The sequence below is a fragment of the Acomys minous genome, assembly GCF_964271855.1.
Source record: "Acomys minous genome assembly, chromosome: 15".
NCBI classification, from domain to species: domain Eukaryota; kingdom Metazoa; phylum Chordata; class Mammalia; order Rodentia; family Muridae; genus Acomys; species Acomys minous.
The window spans coordinates 35,693,540-35,715,875 of NC_140497.1; the positions used below are offsets into that span (position 1 = coordinate 35,693,540).

At 45.6% G+C, this 22,336-nt stretch overlaps 1 protein-coding gene and 1 long non-coding RNA gene across 6 annotated transcripts in view; one reads left to right on the forward strand and one right to left on the reverse strand.

The window, feature by feature from the left end:
- The window catches only part of STOX2 (storkhead box 2), a 227,943-nt gene that overhangs the window by 115,849 nt on the left and 89,758 nt on the right, over positions 1-22,336 (reverse strand). The window lies entirely within an intron of this gene.
- LOC311585209 lies at positions 1,502-7,522 on the forward strand. Of its 2 annotated transcripts, XR_014775140.1 has the most exons (4): positions 1,502-2,047; positions 3,118-3,367; positions 6,597-6,705; positions 6,983-7,522. It is a non-coding gene; the product is annotated as an uncharacterized lncRNA (long non-coding RNA). The 2 variants fall into 2 exon arrangements; XR_014775139.1 differs by having other exon boundaries at positions 6,597-7,522.

Genomic DNA, 22,336 nt, shown 5'->3' on the forward strand with positions numbered 1-22,336 from the left:
GAGGAGGGGCTTGGTGAGAGCTCTTTAGGTCACTGAGAGTGTATTCTTAGGGGACTGTAGAACCCTGGTTTCTTTCTCTTTCCCCTCCAAGCCACAAAGTTAAGGGTTTTGAGCCACCATGGACTCTGGCCATGATGTGCTGCCTCACAACAGACCCAAGGCAATGGGACCAGTCAACTACAAACTGAAACTTCCAAAAGCATGAGGTCAGGTTAACCTTTTCTCTTTACAAGGCGCTGGTCTCGGAAGGCTGACTACCACACTTCAGCATTTACTAAACAAAGCAGGGAAGGCAGGAGTTATGTCCCTAAGGCTCAGAGACAGAAAAGTGGGCCCCAGAGGTCAAAGAACCAGAATTCCTTCCTGAAGATTCCTATCCAGGATGTTTTTCTGCCCCGCCCCCACCATCTCTCGCATTCCTAATATGAGCTGTTACTAGACATGGGGTTTTTCTTATTCACTGTCCCTTGTGTCACATGAAGTTCATGCAAATCTTTGTCTCTCCAGACTACCCTCCCACTGTTTAAGTGATCTTATGAAGAATTATTTATGAGTTCATGCACAGAGATGCTTTGACAAATTTACTCAGATGCCTCCAACAACCCTACTGCCTTCCCCACCTGCCACCCCTCCCCCACCCTGCTCATTTCCACACATGGAGCAAGAGGTTGGAGGAGTTGAGTGCGCATGCTTCCTTCAGACTAAGCCATCTTGAGAGCGTGTCTTTTCTCATTCTCTCTGCAGGTCAGCACAAAGCTCCTTCTCTGGCCACCAAAAGGCCAAACTGCTACACAACTGGATTTTAAAAGATGGATCATCTCTCCAACATGTGGCTTCCAAGCATTCTAGGAAGCATTCTACAGGAACCATTTTAAAAGAGGCAGAACTCAGGGCCTGGAGAGATTACTCAGTGGTTAAGAGTCCTGGCTATTCTCCCAATGGACCTGGGTTCAATTCCCAGCACCGGCATGGCGGCCTGTTCCAGAGGATCCAGCACCCTCATACAGACATACACACAGTCAAAAACCAATGTGCATAAAATAAAAATAAATAATTTTTTTTTTAATTCAAGTGGTGGCAGTGACGCATGCCTTTAATCACAGATGGATCTCTGTGAGTGAGAGTCCAGCCTGCTCTACAGAGTGAGTTCCAGGATAGCCAGGGCTGCACAGAAAACCTGTCTCAAAAAGTAAAACAAACAAACCTAAACAAAAAAATAAAAGAGGCAAAACTCAAATACTTGCTGTCTTATCCAATTTCACTCATAATTTTGTGTTTTTGTTTTTTAGGACTCCAGGTAATTTACATTTTTAAGACTCAAGAGTCCTTGGGGCTCAGGAGATGGCTCAGCCATCTTGAAGGCCTGATATTGGATCCCCAATACCCACATAAAAGCCTGGCATGACCTGTAACCTCAGCACTGTGGGGGACAGAGACAGGAGGCTCATTGGGTCTTGCTGACTGTCAGCCTTGCTGAAACGCAGCTAGCTCCAAGGTTGAGTGACAGGTCCTACCTTAAATGGAATATGGAGGACAGTGGCCTCCACATGTGCACACTCACATACATATAGAAAACATACACAAAGAAGGGGGAAATACAGAAGGTCTGTATTAGTTTTGTGATGGCATCACATGACGATGAACGTCTGCAGTGATGCTCAGATGGCTTTGTGATGGCGTCACATGATGATGAACGTCTCCAGTGATGCTCAGATGGCTTTGTGATGGCGGCGCATGATGGTGAATGTCTCCAGTGATGCTCAGATGGCTTTGTGATGGCGGCGCATGATGGTGAATGTCTCCAGTGATGCTCAGATGGCTTTGTGATGGCGGCGCATGATGGTGAATGTCTCCAGTGATGCTCAGATGGCTTTGTGATGGCGGCGCATGATGGTGAATGTCTCCAGTGCTGACACAGAATGAAACCTACACATGCCGTCATGAATCACGTCTTTGGAGTGCACTAGAACAGCTTGTTTTGAACTTCTCTCTCACACATTTAACAGCTTAACTAATTAAGCGTATGGAGTCATATGATATGAGAAAGGTGCAGTGAAAGTTTTGCTGATGTTTTAGCAAAGAAGGTTACTACTTAAGTAACGGTCTGCAGGAGGTTTTTGTCAAGTGACATATTATCACTTATTACTCAACGGGGGTAAATAAATATGTATCCGTGTGTGTGTGTGTATGTGTGTGTGTACATACGCCACAGCCTGCCTGTGGAAGTCATGGGACAAATGGTATGAATGGTGAGGGGTCGGTTTTCTCCTTCCACCATGTGAGTCTCTGGGATAAACTCGGGTTTTTATGCTTGGCAGCAAGCACTTAAGCACTTTTACCTACTGAACAATTTCCTCAAGGACAGGATGCGTTTTGAGATAAAAAGAATGTGACTGGTTGCATTAGAACAACAAAATACTTATACCAGCACCTTCTTAGAGGACAATGTCTGGTCACTGTCCTCCAAGTGAAAAGAAACCAGTCCAGAGGCTGAGGGGTGCCTCTGTCGGTAGCGCAGTTGCCAGGAACACCATAAATGAGAAGTTTGTTCACCAAATCTCCAAATAAAAACACCAGGCATAATGGTGAATACTTAATAATCCTACCAGTAGGCGTATAGGGGGTGGGGCAGAGGCAGAGGCAGGTAGATCTACAGATTCCCTGGTCATCTGGCCTAATAGGAGAATCCCCCCCCCCAAGAGATCCTGAATCCACAAAACAAAGAGGTTGGCATTTGAGTAATGACACCCAGGGTTGACCTCTGCTGTCCATGAATAGAGAATAGAATAAAATAGAAAATAGATGATAGATAGAGACAAACACATAGAGAAAAACACTAATACACATACACACACACACACACACACACACACACACACACACTGGGAGATGTGGAGACATGAGTTAAAAAACATATCCAATTTTTTATGTGTGTGGATTTTTTGGGGGGAGGTGATAATTCTGTCAGCTTTCTTTCACCCGTGAGTAAAAGGGCAAAGATGTAATAAGATGCATACTGAATAGGTATCACTACAACTTTGTTTATTTAAATGAAAAGGGGAGGGTGAGGTAATTACAAAGGCTGCTAGATGCTTCCTGTCCCTCTTGCTTTCCCAGCTCCCCTGAGGAACCAGACAGTTCAGGTGCAAAGAGGCCACCGCCTCCTTCTGGTCCTTGAAGCTGCAGGCTCTCTGGCAGAGCAGAAGGGCAAGTCGGAACATTCCTCACGTGTGGATGCCTCAGCACACAAACCCGACTAGCTCTTCGGCCTACACCTTGCCTCAGCAAGCAGGTAATCCACGCTGCCAGCTAGGAGACTGACACCTACCTGCATCGGTGGGCAGACGGACAGGAGGCCATGCTAGAGGTGAGATGCGGCCCAGTGCAAATGAGAAGCCACGAGCAGCACAGCAGTTCTCACCCTCTGGGGGTCGCACATCAGACATTTCCACTATGATTTATAACAGTAGCGAAATTACCGTTATGAAGCAGCTAACAAGATGATTTTATGGTTAAGGGGGTCACCACAGCATGAGCACTGTATTAAAGGGTCGCACATTAGGAAGGCTGAGAAGCATTGTGCTAGAGAGACAGATGACAAAGGAAACAGAAAGTTGAACCCGGACATTAAACGGGGCACACTTCTGTTTCCAAGGAATTTTAGAGACTAATTTCCAAACGAGATCTGATCTGGCTTCCTGACTCTACAAAGTCTATGTTCACACATCTCTAGCTCCCTGGAGGCAAGCATCCCAAAGATTTTTTCCAGCGTCATGATGTATTTTTAAACTTAAACCATATATCCCTACAACTCTTGGGAGGTAGAAGCAGGAGACCAAAAGCTCAAGACCAGACTTGGACTACGTGAGATAGTCTGTCTCAAAAATAACCAAAAAAAAAAAAAAAAAAATGTTGGTATAAGATTATTGTGTAATTCAAATGTTGATTTCTGTATCCCTCATATCTGGTTGCAAGCCTTGTTCTGAGAATCTCCTGTCTCGGTGTTATACAAACGCTGCTCCCCAATTGTCCCCTGGTTTGCCAATAAAGCAACTTACAGCCAGTCGCTGAGCAGAGGAGAGAACAGGGCTGGACTTCCTGCCAGATAGGAGAGGAGAAATTAGAAGAGGAAGTAGGGGGATTCAGCAGGGAAGGGGTGGGGTGGGATGGGGTGGGGTGGGGTGTTCAGCCACAGGCAGAGGTGCAGGAGAGATGAAGATTCCGTTGGTGGAGGGGAGGGAAATACACTAAAAAGCAAGTAACTCGGAGATTTTGGCAAAGATGGAGTCAGTATAACATAGAAGGTTAAGAACAGACTTAAACTGCTCAAGATTGTGTTGTAAAGCTTTATAAACAAATGTAAGAGAGTCTCAATTATTTGTATGATAGCCAGGTTAGGAAATAAACTAGGAGAAACAAAGACAGTTTTTATAAAAAAATAACTTGAACAAATACATAACAACTTAAACCCTGAAACAATCCAAAAACAACTGCCTAGTACAAGAGATCCAAACGTGTGTTGGTTAAAACATCCATTCGCTTATAGTATTGTTACGTCCTATTGTCCCACACCAATGTCAAAGTTCAATAGAAAGTGACTCGACGTACTTGTCAGAGCCCGTGTGATCAAGGTTGGAGAAACACTAGCACAAAGTCAGGACTAAGGGTTCCACGCAGCGCAGCAAAGGGCTGCAGGATCCTTGGAAGTGGCTCAACCACACAGAACAAAGGGAGGGAGCCCCTGAAGTGCCTTGGGGGGCACAGCTCCTTGACACACTTTCAGAATTTTGCTCAGCAAGGCTTGCTCTTCCCCACAAAACATTTGCTAAAGCAGTGTCGCTTAGGAGATACAGGGAATGCACTAGCATTGGAATACACCTACCAGAATATGAATCCAACTGGTCTACCTCCTGGCTTGGTGACCCTGGGCCTGCCCACTCTCTTCTCTGCCTTTCTTCCCTGGCTCCAGGAGAAAAAGTATCTTCCCATGAAACCATCTTGTTTAGAGCAGTGGCTGGGCAATTAGATCGTGCTCAGTAAATAGTAATAAAACTGTTTTCAGGATAAGTCTTCCCTTGGTCCAGGACTGAACCCTTCTGCCTGCCCCATTATCACACTGAATAAGGCAAACATTCTATTTCTTCTCTCCATCTGCTCTTCGCTGTGCATGTCAATAATTACCCTCAGAAGCATTCTAATTTAGGCCGTGTAAAACTAGGACTGCCGAGGAGGCTTGCTTGGCAGGTGAAGGCAACTGCTGCCAAGCCTGAGGACCTGCCTGCCTGATGGAAGGAGAGACCAGCTCCTGCGAGTTGTCCTCTGGCCTGGATTCCAGTGAGCTGGCACATGCGCACTCACACACATGCATATATATATACAACAAATAAACAAAACGTAAAAGAAAAAGGATTGAAGGAAATTTAAAATTATCATCTCTACAATCTCTCAAGCAACTTAAGATGAGAGTAACTTCAACATGGGGCATGCACACACATTTGAGTCGCAGGTTTCAGCTGCCTGGGCTTGTATTACCCCTGCCCCCTCCCTTTCTGTTTCTTTTTCCTTTCTTTTCTCCTCTTCTTTAGTAGCTGTCTTTCACAGTCAAACCTTGTTGTGATGTGCCCAAGTTCCCCAGTTGCCTTGTTGTGCATACACCAGCCAGTTCCAGCGTGCAATAGTTCACTTGAACATTAACCTCCTTTTAAAAATCAACATATATATGGTCTGCAGGGTTGCTGGATAGAGACACAAACAGCGTGTGAAAGGAAAGGCTACGGCTCCATTCACAAAGTGCTCCATTCACAAAGCCTCCCATTCGCAAGTCCATCAAACGTGGCTAATTTCGTGGTTTTTTGTTTTTTGTTTTTTGTTTTTTGTTTTTTTCTGTTTTGTTTGCTGCAAGTATCTGTACAAATTTGCTAGGCATGCTGTAACAAACACCCACAAACTAGATCGCTTAATCAACAGAAACTGTAATTCAAGATCAAGGGCTAATCCCTTCTGTAGGCTGTGAGGGAGAATATGTTTATACCTTTGCCTCTGGCTTCTGGGGGCCACGGGCAGTTTCTGATGTCCACCTGGTTTCTGTTTTATCGTCTCGCCTTCACGTGGTACTGTTCTTGTATCTGTACCCAAGTTTCCCCTTTTATGAGAACGCCATTATAATAGTAGTGGCCACCCTATACTCATCATAATGCATTATATGTGCAATGACCCTCTGTCCCAATAGCATCCTATTCAGAATTACTGAGGTCTAAGACAGCCACCTACAAATTGGGGTCGGACCCAATTCAAATCATAACAGTGTCTACTGGGATTGCTTGTTAATGCTCCCAGGTTCCTAAACGACAGTTGGATTCATTAGGAAAAAGAAAGAAAAGATATCAAAGCCAGGTGTAGTGATACTCACCTGGGGTGGGTGGGGCAGGAGTTGGAGGCCAGCCTGGCCTATATATTAAGACACAGTTTCAAAACAAAAACAAGAAACAAACAAACTAAATGCCACAGTGCGCAGGTGGCCTATCCATGCACGGAGAACCAAGTCCAGAAAAAAAGTGAAACGTCCATTTTGGTAAAGCTGTGCTTCCTCCATACAGGAAGAAGCCAGCTTGGTGTCTGTGCCCAGGAAAAAAAGATGCCTCTGCACAGATTCAAGGGAGAAGTGGCACAGCAGCTGGGCCTCGTGGCACTGGCGTGGCATGTAGTGTGAGTGTTATCCAAAAGGATGGCAGGGGGGAAGGGTGGACAAGAACGGCGCTTGAGAGGTTTAACTCTCATTAACGGGAGTGAGTCTGTCTCACCACTAAGGCAGCAGTGTGAACCAACACACTAGCTTGCCAAGCCCCGGGGGCCCAGAAATCAGCAAGTCAGAATAAGAAGTAACCACGGAGCTTGGTGGGGAGCAGGCAAGAGGATGCATTCCCAATCCAATTAGACTGCGCAGTCTGAGTGCAGCATCAGCCTTCACAATGTTCCCTTCCAGGCTGCTTCCAGGCCAGGAGGAAGTAGGGCGACGGACTCTCGCAGCAAGCCAGCATGGAGGTGCCATGTCGGAAAGGCAATGTGTGGAGCATCTGCCGCCGGCCTACCCAAGTGAAACGTGTGGGCCCTGAGTGCCGGGGAGGTGAGAATAGGCCTCTGGAGGCTTCCACAGGTTCAACCAGGTTAGGCCCTTGTGAACCGATCTAAAGAAAGCCTGCAAGCTGGTAGATTGAGGTTGAGGGGTCCCTAGCCCCCAAAAACCTAAAATCCAAGCAGTTACAAATTTCAAATCTTTTTGAAAACCTTCCAGCATTACCTCCAAAGGTGATGCATGTTATAGGGTTTGGGGGAGGGTATTTTTTTCTCACTAATTAATCTATTTATTTACTTTACGTGCCAATCGGAGCTTCCCAGTCCCTCCCTCTCACTTCCCCTCCCTCTTTGCTACCTCTCTTTCTCCTCAGAGAAGATGAAGCCTCCCATGGATAGCAACCGGCCCTGACATAGCAAGTCGCAGTTGGGCTAGGTGCATCTTCTTCTATGCAGCCCAGTTAGGGGAATTTTTAATGCATAGGGGAATATTTAATGCAATTTTAATGCATAAAATTATTAAAAAGAAATGTGTAAAATACCCCCAGAGTATGCATATAGGACACATATGTGAATTTCACATTACACCTGTGTCTTATCCCCAAGACAGCTCATGATACACAGAGAACATAATGTAAAAGCTCCCCACTCTGCCAAAACATCTCAAATTCAGCATACTTCTGACACTAAGCATCTTGGATAAAGGTTTTCTGCCTTAGTATTCTTTAGGGACCGAAAAACTAAGGGGCTTATGGCCTTGAATGTTCATCCTTTGAAAAGTTAAGTCTTATTCTCTCGGAGAATAAAAGAAAACTGGGCTTTGGGAAGATGGTTTAGTCAATAAAGCCACTGTGCATCCATGAGAACCTGAGTCCAACTCACACAAAAAAGACAAGGGTGACAGAAAGAGTACGCTTGGCATCCCAGCTATGGGGAGGCAGCGACAGCCTGCCTAAGAGCCTGGTGAATCCAGGTCCCAGGACAGACACTATCTAAAAGAAGCAAATGAAAACAAACCAAAAAACAAGAGCGTAGGGCTTGAGGAACAACGTCTGAGGTTGACCTCTAATCTTTACACACACACATGCACACGCACACACACACACACACACACACACACACACACACACACACAGGTACACATGAACTCATCCCAACACACCGAAGAAGAAACAACAAGTGGAAAAGAGCGTGTGGGGAGATAAAACACCGGCTTTGGAGCGTGGATGTACATCCTAGGTAAAGCACTTCTTAGATGCAAAACCTTGGGCAAAGTCCAACATCTCCATTAAGCCATCATTATGGCTCCAAGGTCAAACGGGGGAAATGGCTGCCTTCTAACGTTGCGTGAAGAATAAATATGAGCATGAACATTAAGTACTCTGCAGGACGCCTGCTAACAACCAGCTCAGTGTTCAATCATTAGTAAGATCCGATCCGATTACTGAGCGGGGAAGGCAGGTAGATGCAGGGCCTCCGGTAGCTTTGACAGTGCCCTTGAGACAATTAGTGGGCAAAGCATAGTTTCCTTCATAAGGATGTATTAGTTCCTCTCTGCGATAAGGGCGGCGATGGCTGCGACAATCAGTGACACCTCTATTGTGTGACTCGTCTCAGGAGGGGTACAGAGCTAACTGCATGCAGTAACCTGGGCTGAATGTGCCCTCGGAAAGGATCTCAGCACGGGTAGGAACACAACCTTCCTGACCCTAACACGACCCTCTTTGGGGGAAGGAGGGAAAAAAAGAGATTAGCGGAGGGAGGTTTGTCATGAAGGGTGGTTTGCTCTGATATGAAAGTGCCTCCTCCTGTACGTCCATGTACTGAATACTTGGTTGGTCGCCATTCCGTAGCACTATTCTGAAAGGTTCTAGAAGCTTCAGAAAGAAGAACCCAGCTGGAGGAAGTGGGTCACTGGAACAGCAGGTATCTTGTGCCTGCTCCTTTTGACTTCACGCCCTCAATAATGTGAAAGAAGGCCACCCTCCACATACCTTCACCACCACGACTGTCCATCCAAGTTCACAGGGACAAGAGGTCACTCTTTCCCTTAAGTTTCTGACAGGTTTCCCAAGGCAGTGGTTTGAAAGAGAAACACTGCGCCCCCACAGTCTTGACGTTTGAATGTGTAGGTTAGGTCAGTTGGTAGAGCTATTTGGGGAGGGCTAGGGGGCGTGGCCTTGTTGAAGGAAGTGCGTCACTGGGAGGCGGGCACTGAGAGTCAAAAGGCTTGCTCTATTTCTAGTTGGCTTTCTTGCTGCTTAGTGGTTGTAGTCCAAGAGTTCTCAGGGGCTTTGCCAGCGCTCTGCCTGCTGCCTGCTGCCTGCTGCCTGCTGCCTGCTGCCTCTACTCCACCGCCATGGACCAACCCTCTGGAAACATAAGCCCAAATGAACTCTTTCTTTATATCATAGCAATAGAAAAAAATATATAGTTGGTGCAGGAAGCCAGTGCTTAGAGCAATGCTACCCAAGGGGGGACTAAGGGATTTGAAAGATTTTTTTTTTTAAGGCTGGCTGGCGCTCCTCTTTTCCTATGGATCTTGCCCCGCAAATGCTTGCTTGACCCCAGCCTGGAATGTTCTCATATGCACACGGGAAGAGCTGTAACCATTCCAAGCACTACTCACACACCTGCTCAAAAAAATCATCTCTCTCCGATTTCTCTTGATGCCCTAGGGCCCCCACTGGCCTCACAGACATGCAAATGGGCTTACTTTTAAAGTTTCTAGTACAAAAAAGTAGGGAGCATCGTCTTTACAAAGCAAGTTTTAAATGCAGGATCCTAACAGACCCCTCTCCAGGGACTCCTCCCCTTCTTTCTGCCCCATCTGTGTTTAAACAACCAGTTCTATTGATCCTTGCCGAGCATCTGTCTACAGCATCTGGTGACCCTCCAACAGCCTGAGGCCACTCTTGCTTTCATACCCTGCAGGTCCCTGCCTCTGCTCCCTACTCCTTACCTCCCTCCAGAGGTCTCAATGTCCATCTTATTTTTACACCTCCCTTTCTGAGGACAGGTGGACTAGAAGCAGGAAATGGTTCCTTCTCCCTGACCAGCTATTCCACAGGACGGTTGGCCCTGAACTCTGAAAGCAATTCTCCACGTGACCAGGATAAAGGGAGGGAAGGCGCTCTACCAGGTGTAGACTTTTGGCTATCACTCAGTTGTAATGAGTGAACCTGAGAACACATATTTTAAAGGGGAAATTGCTAAGGCTTCCATATTTAGACCCCTCAACACTCACAGAGTCAAAGAAGAGATCTTTGAATTGATGGACTAACGGCAAGGAGAAATGCAGAAAATGGATGAATCAATCGGGCAGGATGTCCACCCTGTTTAGCTTCCAGACACTGTGGCATTTCCTCATCCTACCAAAGCACCACTGAGAAAACAGTGTGAGAGAGCTGTCCAGCATGGCCCTGGGATGCAGAGGCCTCAACTGTCTCTCTGCAGAAGAGTGGAATCACTCACCTCAGTACAGAGTCCTCGCAGCATGGAGGACTACAAACCACAGGGCTCCACCTCCTGGCACAGAATATTTCTTCAACTGTGTGTAGGATTTGGACACACACAAACATACACTCAAAATATACACTAATAATAACTTTTTTAAAAATTTAAAACCAATAAACTATTTTTAAGAGATTTACCAGTTTGTGTAGAAAGAATCAAAATACTCCAAAGAGTATTAAGTCTTAATTAAGTCATTATCCAATTCCTTGGCAACTATAAAGGGGTAGCTTATTTTTTAAACTTTTAGGGTTTTTTTCTATTATATCTATTTAACCTATTTTATATGTATGGATATTTTGCCTATATGTATAGCTGATATGAGAGCCTAGTGCCAGCAGAGGTTAGACAAGAACATCAAATTCCCTAGAGCTTGAACTACAGATGCAGATGATGGTGAGCCACCATGGGAATGCTAGTCCTCTGCAAGAGCCGTAAGTGGTCTCAACTGCTGAGGTATCTCTCCAGCTCTACATTTTTTAAAAACTTTTTTTAAAAACTGTGCTTCTGTGTGCATCTGTTTGCTTCTGTGTGCTTCTGGGTGAATCTGTGTGCATGCCGTAGCAGGTGTCGGGGGACCAGAGGACAACCTTAAGGAGTTGCTTCTTTTCCTTACACTTTTATGTGGGCTCCAGAGGTCGAACTTATGCCACAAAGGCTTTTGTGGCAAATGCCATAATCCACTGAGTCACTTTGTCGGCTTGGTTGTGGCTCATTTTATCAGTGATACTGAAAGGCCTCTGCAGAGCCTCCATCTTTCCAATGAACTAATCCCAGCCATTCCTTTTTTTGGGGGGGGGGGAGTTCAAGGCAGGGATTCTCTGGGTAGCCCTGGCTGTCCTGGACTCGCTCTGTAGACCAGGCTGGCCTCAAACTCACAGCAATCCACCTGCCTCTGCCTACCAAGTGCTGAGATTAAAGGCGTGAGCCACCACGCCTGGCTCACCCATTCTTAATAGAGCGTGTTTTTCCCTCAAAAGAGAAAACATATCTGAAAGTACAATGACTATATAATATTTATACCAAGACAAAAAGCAACTATGGGATATCTGACATTATTGCTAGCTTATTTGGGTTATTAAGTTAATAATATTATGACTATTTTTAAGTATAAATATATGCTTGGGATATATAGTAAAATGTTTGTGGCACAAACATTATGATATCTGAGATCACTTCAAAATTATTATAAAGATAAGAAGTACATGGAAATACAGAAGAAACAAGATGAGTCATTAACTGATGAACAACTGCTTGCTTTGAGTTTGGTTTGCTACTCAATATACTTTTATGTGTGTTAGAAGTAGAGCCCAATAAGAAAAAGAAAAGTAATAGCTGGGGGTGGGGGGAATCTAAAATTTATATACCCAATAGTAACATAGAGTTGACTTGAAATTTTTCCACTAATAATGCAGTCAACCATAAAGACTATGAAGAGTTTTCTACATGGGGTCTAGCCCTGTCTGCACACACAGTGTCTTAGCACAGTGACCTTAAGCCTGTCCCCAACCTTCTGTGGGACTCACTGTTTTCTTAATATGAGTGTGTGAGACCAGGCGTCCTCCAAGGTTTCTCACAGCCATGGGAGTCGATGAAATATGAAACCCACTTAACAATCAGCAGCAAAATAGGTCAGACAAGCAGTTTGAAGTACAACCCAAGCACAGTAAATCCTAACAGCTGCTGAGACTCAACAGTGAGGCGTGTGATCAACTACAAAAGCCAAGTGTTGCACCTAAGTGTAAGGGAAGTGCGTGCATCTGACCTTGGCCACGGTCTTGCCTTTGTTTCTCTTTATGAAGGGAGAAGTATACTCCAGGGTCGGGACAGAATGAAGTAATAAAATTTAATTGAATTAAGCTTCATTGAACTCTTCGCAACAGCTCAACATGAACTGAAATAAGAAATAAGAAACAGTTTAACATCTGGGAAGGGCCCTGTTTTCTCTTTGATAACAGCTTTAAAAAGTGGGAACCCAAGACTTAGGAACCCATAAAGATCAGTACGTAGTTTAAGGCAAGGGTCAACTCACAGAACACTCCATATACACAAAAGCAGGTGGGAGTCTCATGGGGATCAAGGGAACGCCATTTTATCTCAAAGATCGAGTTTCCCAAATCCCATCAGGAACACCCTCCTAAAACTGAGAGGTGGGGAGAAACTGGAAGACGGATCTGAACAAGCATTCCCATTGTGGATTTTTTTTTTCAAACCAGGAAAGCACGTGTTTACCTCTACTAGACGCGCGGTGCTACGGTTGTCACGCAGGCTTCACACAGCCCTCAGCTCGTGAAGCATACTACAGAGTGGTCCTGCAGAAGAGACCCTCACTGCCTGTAATTCATTCCATTCTCGTCAGTTCAAGTTCAAGCCAGTCAAAATAAGTTATTTTTCAAGTTGTTGCTTCACAATAATTCCCCTAGGAAGGAGAATGCCCAAGGATGCTTTGGTCGGTAATAATTCTCTTCTCCACTTTGTCTCAGTGTTAGAAAGCGGCAGAGATGATGGCTCATATGCCTCGAAGAGAATTAAATCAGATGGGAAAACTTAAATCGTGACGTGAAATGGGCTCGGTTGGGTGAGAGAGAACAAGGAGTTAACACGGCTACTTCCTCTTGTTGGACACCTCTACCTGGACAGCATCCTAAAGAGAGGTGTCTTGTCGTGTTTACCAGGATTGTCTGTGTTCTCTACATAATATTGATGAACCGGCCTGCCTCCATCTTAGGCTTAAAAGCCACCTTATAGTAAAGACAAGCCAGGCTCAGTCTTTTTCATGATTAAACATCTGTTTCTCAAGGATGGAGCTATGCCTCACCTGTAACACTAACTACAAATGGTTCTGAACTCCCTGTTCCAGGAAATGGCTACCACGCCTTTATTTCAAAAAACTAATAACCATCTTAGAAGGTTGTCATGACTACTTTGTTATGACCACCTTGAACTCACGCCATTGTTTCAGGAAGTCCTTTACGCTTATGTGCTTGTAGCCCTGCCTATTCTATCTGACAAATCTCCCATTTGGAATCCCTCCTAGCCCTGAGCTATAAATACCTTGCCTTCCTCACATCCAACGCTGATCTCTTAAACCCTTCTTTTAGGGAGGGACACCCCATGTACACAAATTTTAAAAAGCTTGTTTTAATTAATTGCTTGCTTTAATTAGTTAGACCATGGTGATTTGGGTCAGTGGTCCTTCTCCTCAAATCTTTGGGACTCACAGTACATGTTGACTTCTAGTTAAAAATAAAAACCATGGTACAACTGCGCAAGAACCTAGAGCAGGTCATAGTGATAGCTATGCCCAAATCTCTTTCTGTTCTCTGTGGTCGAATCTACTGTTTTCATTCTCGCTTAGTACTGAGATGGTGCCTTCTTTCCTAGAGAACCTCTGAGCTTCTGAACACACACACTCTCTCTCTCCTCTCTCTCTCCCCCTCTCTCCCCCCTCTCTCTCCCTCTCTCTCATGTGTGCACATGCATACACACACACAAACACACACACACTCTATTTACTTGCATTGAAGCAGAAAGGACCTGAAGAGACCCAAGCCATCCTTTAGTCTTACATGCTGTTCCTACATGTGACCATGCACTCACTTAATATCTGCACCACTAACAATGCAGCCAATGAGACAACAGTTAACACCTGTGTACAGCAAGTATTTGCCCAGCATACATGAAAGCCCGGGTTCAATTCCCAGCACTACATTTACTTGGCATGGTGACTGGCACACACCTTAAAAAACAGAAGCAATGGGGCCCGGAGTTAAAGCTATGTAGTGATTCCAAGGCTACATTTCTTGAAAAATTAAATAAAACCCTTTTTTAAAGGATGATACATGGGCAGGGAAGAGAGCTCTCTAAATCCTAATTAAAAATAAGTTGTTATTAATCAAAACTATTACCTCACAATTTTCTTTACGTGTCCAAATTGCGATGCTAAAATTTCACATGGTGGTTATTCAAATTTTGGAAAGAAGCAAATAACCGAAATGCCATAGACTCTTTCTGCCATCTCTTTGACAACATTTTCTGAAACCTACACAATCTCTCATTTTATCAGGCGTAAGCCCCACATTAATTCCAGCCTATAAATTTTCAGTCCCATTGCCTCCATCTTTCTGACATCTAAGCAGGCTTTTCCCCCAAAACACGTCAAATGTATATAAAAGAGTTATTACTATCCTTGATCCAACTACCACAGCCTCTTTCTAGATTCCTGATAGTTTTGTTCAGTGGCTCTGAAACCCTAGCACAAGGCTCCTAACTCTGCACTCCACGACTTCTCACGATTGACTGTTTGATTGATCCATTGCTTGGTTTGTGCTGAGCTAGCATTATATTACAAACAACCCCTGTGAAAACTGGGGTGTGGGGGTGTGGGAATGATTTTTAAATCTACCTACCCCTACCCATGCATACTGCATGGATGACAAAACTAAGGTACAAAACAACTTTCTCCAGGCAATACATCTGGGAAGCAGCACAAGTGGTCCAGGCCTTTGGCCTCTAACTTCTAAGCCGGCGTAGCTGTCACTGTCCATCATTTTCCCATGTCCGCATCCCTGTGCTCTTCCATTATTCTCAAGGTGTTCTTCATTCCTGGTCCCTCGAGCGCCCAATCAATGATGCCAAACCTGTACTCCAGATGCTTCTAGAAAGCAGTATGGAAGACTACCTGCTGAGAAATGGAGAAAGGCGCTGTACAAATGCAAGAGACCCCCCTCATCGCCCCAGTGACAGATGATGCAGCTGAGCTGTGTCTGACGTGAGCTTGCTTAAATGACTTTAATGGGCATTAGAAGAGAAAACCACAGTTGGCTCCTATTCTGTTTGTTTCTTGGTTTGTTTGTTTTGGTGGTTTTATTTGTTTGATATTTTTTTTTTTCAGGACAGGGCTTCTCTGTGTAGCCCTGGCTGTCCTGGAATTTGCTATGTAGACCAGGCTGGCCTCAAGCTCAGAGATTAATTTTCCTCTGCCGCCCAAATCCTGGGATTAAAGGAGTGCACCACCAACACCCAGCAGCTCTTTCTACCCAGTATCAACCAACTGCAGATGGAAACAGCCATGAAAAGCCTTACCTCCATACTGAATATAAAAACTTTTTCTTGTTATCATTCCAAAAGCATGCACTATAACTATGATGTGAATGTGACATGTAACCAAGGCCCCTTAGATCCAGACACTGAGAGGTGACCGTGAGGACTCTGATCTTTCAGAAGAATGGTTCCTTGGCAGGCTCACAACCTCATGGATTCTTGGCAGGCAATAGTAGCTTTCAGAGAAAGGGTCAACTTGGAGTTAGTAGGTCACCTGAGGTGTGTTCTCAGTCGGTCCCTCCTCTGTCTTTCTCTTTGTTTCCTAAACACCAACAGGTGAGCAGCCCTGTCTCACCACCCAGACCCAGCCAGCAGTGACCAAAACCTTCCAACTCAATCTTTCCTCCTTTAAGTTGTGTTTTTCCGGTATTTGTGTGACCATAACAGCAAGCATGTTACTGAAGTGTGTCCGCTGCCTGGGAAAAAACACGAGACACATGCAGATGACTTAAAGGACAACCAGAGAATTGGATGGGTTACCTGTGAATAATATGTGCTTGGATAAGACACGTAGGAGCATCCTCTAGTTGTGGTACCCAAGGGGCTCCTGGACCACCCCCCTGCAGATACTGAAGAAAGGCTACATCATTTGCATAGTATTAACCAGCCACTGTCCAAACACATGCAAAACGTGCAAATACTTGGGAACTCACCCGCTGAGCTATGTTCTTTCCTCACGGAGAGTTCTGGGAACTTTTGTTCTAAATACTAAGGCATCCACATGTGGCTTATTAGCAGAGTAGGAAGGGGCTGTAGGGAACTTCGGAAGTGGGGGAAGGGGGGGTGAGAAATAACTGAGCGATCATCCCTTCGAGTTCTCTTAGGAAAGCATCGATAGCCTGAGGCTGCACGAGGTCATTACAGCTAATTTACAGCAACCCATCCAACCCCATACATCCACCCACCCTCTAAACATTAAAATAATGACACGTATAACATAATTTGGGTGAGCTTTATGGCTCTTTATATTTTATAGAAACAGGCTGTGAGCACACGAAGTTGATCTGTAACTGCCGAGCTCTCTCATTACTGCAGCTTTTTTTTTTTTTTAATGACAGACATCACCGTGCAGATTTCATCTTTAAAAAAAAAAAATCCATCAGGGGGTAAAGGAGTCCAGAGAACAAAGTTGCACTGTAAGTCTTTGGGGGAAAGAAAAGCAAAACAGATAGGCCCAGTTTATCCCCGAGGCTGTCTTTTTGTGTCTATAATCTCAAAACAAAGGTTAGGATTAAAAATCGTGGGCAGGAAAACAGCCGAAGGTTTTTGCTCTAAAGTCTAATGACAACAGCTTAAAAAAAAAAATTCTTCCTGCCTTTTGAGAAGACAGGAGTCCTTCAAAAATCCTTTGAAATGTTAAATACTAAATTGAAGAGGTCATCTGTTGGGAGACCTTTTTTGTGTTTTGTTTCCGCTGGGTTCCCCTAAAAGGTACAGCAGGCGCCTTTAAACACACTCCTTTCAACACTAACACACACGTCTATGTTCTCAATTTGCACGTGCCTACAATCCAAATCAAAATCAGGAACCAACACCCGGGACCAACTTAAGTACCGGAAGCAACCGTTAAAACAGAATACTTGGTCCTTCTGAAGCGACACGTATTTCTTCTTTTGTAGCCGCTCCCTTTTCACTGTGCAAAACCGAGACTGAAGACAGAAAAGAAAGCTAGCTGTCCCTAAAGAAAGGACGAACCCAAAAATTACAACAAAACGAAGAACCTTGGAGCAGGAAAGAGTCCTTGGAACAAGCTGTCTTCATTTTTCTTTCTCCTTTGGTGAAACTTTGAGATTGGAACACGGGACCTTGAGCTTCGAGGCCAGTGTCCTACCACTGAGCTACATCCCATTCTGCAAATGTCAACCTCCCCAGGCTGTTCCACTGACTTGAGAAATGTCCCCAGCCAAGCTTGAGCTGGCTGCCCCTTCTTTGACCACCTTTTCTGAGTGTAAATCACCGTGTTCTCCTCCACCGCTGGCTCCTCAGGCTTGGTGCAAATCAGGTTTAAACTGGTTTCCTCTTCTAAAATATCCAGACAGGAGTTCTTACCTCCGAAGACAGCTGTGAGGACTTCAGATCGCTTACGCAAAAACAGGGACAGCTCTCTCAAGCCAAGGCTTCCTTAGCCGACAACCTGCTATGCGGAGAATGCAGACGGTAAGGTGATGAAAGTCACACACCTGACTTTTCTCTGCATCAAACTCGATCGCCATATATTCTGAACTGATGATTTGTTTTCCTTTTGTTTGTTTGTTAGTCAGTGAGTTAATTATATGAAGACTGGATGCACATTAACATGCAGCAGGTATCCGGGTGGTCCAGTATGCTGTAACATTTTAGTAGGATCTTTTGCAGAATGTATGAGATCATGCCACCCTTCAGGTCCTGGAGGTCTAGCTGCAGCTGGAAGTTGTTCATTTCACTCAGGCTTGCAGGGGATGCTGGCGTGCAGGAGATGCTGGCGTGCAGGAGATGCTGGCATGCAGGAGATGCTGGCCTGCAGGAGATGCTGGCATGCTGGTCCCTGAGCCACATAGTGAGTACAAGGTTCTAGTCTGATAACTTATAAAAACATGGTGACACACTCCTTCAATCCCAGCACTCGGGAGACAGAGGCAGGCGGATCGCGGTGAGCTTGAGACCAGCCTGGTCTACAAAGCGAGTCTCAGACAGCCAAGGCTACTCAGAGAAACCCTGTCTCTAAAAACAAAAAATCAAAACAAAACAAACAAAAAAAAAAAACCAGAAACTCACAAAATTTCCAGTTAAAAGATGGACTGGGGCGATGGCTCAGAGAGTAAAGTGTTCACCATAGAAGCCAAAGCACCTGAGTTAAAATCCCCAGGACTCATGTAAAACCAGACACCACACTACATGGCTGTGTTCCCAACGTGTCTATAGTGAGACTGGAGGCAAAGAATCCTATATGAAGTAGCAAACAAGAGACCTCATGGTGTGCTGACACCCCCACCACGAAATTATTTCTGTTGCTACATTATAACTGTAATTTTGCTATTGTTATGAACAGTAGTGTAAATAGCTGTTTATTTCCAATGATTTTAGGTGACTCCTGTGACAGGGTCATTCAACACTACTCCCATCCACGCACGAACACGCAAGGGGTCAAGACCCACAGGTTGATAACCTCTGCTCTAAACTCATGTGAAGACCCTAAATACGGTCACTGAACCGCCTTATTTGTTCCACTTCTCCCATCACATAAATCTCCTCTCTCTTCTATTTATTTGTGGGGTTTGTTTTATTTTGTTTTGTTTGAGACCTGGTCCCATTATGTAGCCTTAGCTACATATTGGCCAGGCTTGAACACACAGAAATCCACCCATTTCTGTTTCCCAATGGTGGGATTAGAGGCATGTACCACCACACCTGGCCTTTCTCTGCCTTTTATTACAAGTTGTCTGCTCAGTTTACGTATGGAGAACAGATGGATAACCCCTACAGGATTGTCAGGGCCCAGGCTTTCGCCCCAACACCATCAGTAAGAATTTTACCATGAAAGAAGACAGTAGGCCCTTGCCAGCCAAACCATGGACGCAGGGATGCTGTGAGTCAGCGTGGCCAATTAAACCAGCCGTAGCCCTCGAGCTGCCTGCCACCTCAAAGCAGCTCTTGCCCAGAGCTGAACGCCAGCCAGCCAGCCAGGCAGGCCTGTCCTCATTTGCATGTTGGGAACTGCACAGTGGGTCCCCAGGAAGACAGAGAGCCCCACCCATCTCACAGCAGACAGCTCTTTCGTCAGTGCCTTCCTCATTTGCTTCTCTCTTTGCAGATGCCCAGCACACTTGTGTTTTTCTACTCTGATCTGTCTCAGGTAAACTCTTGCACCACCCTGTAGACCCCACCCCCCCCACACCCCCGGCCTTCCCGTCATTGTCTTCTGAACGTCACGGAAAGCCAAAAAAACGGCAGCGGCCGTGCAGATGTGCCACTTGTCCTCCAGGGCTGCTTGCCATACATGCTCCATGACACCCTTCATGTTCACCAGCTTTCTCGTGGGACACTTGTCGTAAACTCACAGCTCCCAAGGGTTTATTTAGTCCATCATGGCTGAGACACCGGGTAGAGCGAAGCAGCTCATACCATGATGGGCGGGAAGCTGAGAGATGAAGGTATGCTAAGGGAGGGGCAAGGAGGTGGGGAGGGGATACAGCTCAAAGACACGCCCTCCAGCTAGGTCGCCCTTCTTAAGAGTCCCAGAATCACCTGCTGGAATAGCGCCACCAGCTGGGGATTGAGGCTTCAACTCAGAGCCTGTCGGGGGAAGGGGGGCAAGCAGGGGGTGCTCTCACATTTAAATCACTATATTCAAGGCACAGGGTGGGCTGCAGAGGTCTCCCCATGCTGGGTGCACAGCAGGAAGCTTCCCATGCTAGAAATACCACTCTCCGTTCTCACATCACCACGATACCCAGGGGAACCACATGTTTGATGGATCCTACTCCTCGCTGCACTTTTGTCTTTGTTTGTTTGGTTGGTTTGGTTTGGTTTTCGAGACAGGGTTTCTCTGTGTCGCCTTGACTGTCCTGGACTCACTTTGTAGACGACCAGGCTGGCCTTGAACTCACAGTGATCTACCGGCCTCTGCCTCCCAAGTGCTGAGATTAAAGGCCTCCCTGCATTTTTGAGGGGACTCATATCAGCACTGAATTTCCCAGAGGTCTTTGCAAATGAGCCATTACTCCTGCTGTGTGATGGGGAAACAGGGCTGCAGGGCTGCAGGGCTGGCCCTGTGGCTTTCTAAGAGGTTCTGGGTCCTATACAGATGGCAAAACTTACGGAGAACCCCGAGGTGTCAGAGACCCATGGTCCTCTCCCCAAAGTGAAAGGACCCACTTTTTTTTTTTACGATGACTGTTCACCTAGCATTGACTTCACAGAAGCCACAGGAAGAACATCTCAGATATCCAACCCGAGTAGAGGATGGGTGGGTTCTTGCGCACCCCAAGAAGTTTCTGCAGAAGCAAGAGGAACCGCATTCACTTAACTTTGCTACAGTGCACTCTAACAAATGTTCTGTCTTGTAAACTGTTGATACTCTCTATCATGCCTGATTTTTATATTAAACCACATCGTGAGCGCATATTTCAGTGTATTATAATATATTATGTACATAATATATTTAGTATAACAATATATGGTTTGTATATTTATACATAGATATATTATTTACAAAATTTATATATGATATAAAACTAAATATATTGTGTTTACTAAATATATCTATGGGGGAAATAGACCACAGAGAGAGCGTGGTCCGATGTGTTTGGTGCAGAGATTTGGGGAGCCACTGAGGATCTTAGGAAATGGCCGTCTCAGGAAGAAAGTCTCCTGTATCTCTCAGACTGAGTGATTCGTGAAGAGCACAGCTTTATTTAGCTGGTGGTTCTGGAGGCCAGTAGGCATCTAGCCAGCCCCTTTATGTCATTTGGTGAAAGCAGAGGAGGGAGGGAGGGAAGGAGGGAGGGAGGGAGGGAGGGAGGGAGGGAGGCAGGCACACCCTCTCAGCAATGCCATTGGTTCCTTCATGAAGGTGGATCTTTCAGGTCCCAGCAACCTCTTCCGACTCCGTGTTTTTTTTTTTTTAATTTAATTTTATTAATGTATTCATATTACATCTTAATGGTTATTCCCTCCCTTGTATCCTCCCATTCCTCCCTCCCTCTCATTTTCTCCTTACCTCCCCTCCCCTAGGACTGTGACTGAGGGGGACTTCCTCCCCCTTTATATGCTCATAGGGTATCAAGTCTCTTCTTGGTAGCCTGCTATCCTTCCTCTGAGTGCCACCAGGTCTCCCCATCCATGGGACGTGGTCAAATATGAGGCACCAGAGTATGTGTGAAAGTCCGACCCCACTCTCCACTCAACTGTGGAGAATGTCCTGTCCATTGACAGACTCCTTGTTTTAATACCTTCACAATGGCAATCAAACCTCAACTTGACTTTTGGGGAGGCCATTCAAGCCACACACACACATGACTGTTTTTTTTTTCCTCTCAACTCACTGCCATCTGTTTCTTGCTATCTTCTGGGGTACGATACAGCCATGTTTCGTCAAGACATCCTTTCTCACTGGAAGACAGAACGTGAGTTCGCTCACCACTTACCTCACAGAGGATACAGCAGAGGGGCCTCCGACACCCAGCCCAAGTCAGGTAAAGAGTAGACCCCCCCCCACAGAGCAGCTACAGGACCCAGACTTTTGTGGGAGAGGAAAGCAGGTCTAGAGAGATGTCTACCACCCTCCCCACTATGAGGGGACATCGTTGCAGACTCACCACAGAACTTTGGGGTGCAGCGCCCCTTGCTCATGGGGCAGCCTCAACAGCTTCATGCTGGTACAACCCCAGCACTGCCCCACCTTGGCGCTTCCTCAGGTGATCTGCAGAGGCCCGCATGGTACTGATGGTGAAACTAATTATCCACCCCGTGTTAATAACCTCTCTCCACGGAACTTCAAGCCGGGCATGTACATTGTCTCTATCCACCGCCCACACACCTGTTAGCTAGTTAAAGTGACCTCAGTATTCCCATAATACCTAGGAAAACAGTCCCCAGGCTGGAGATATACCTCAGTGGCAGAGAACTTGCCTAGTGTGTGTGAGGCCCTAGGTTCAGTTTCTAGAATTGA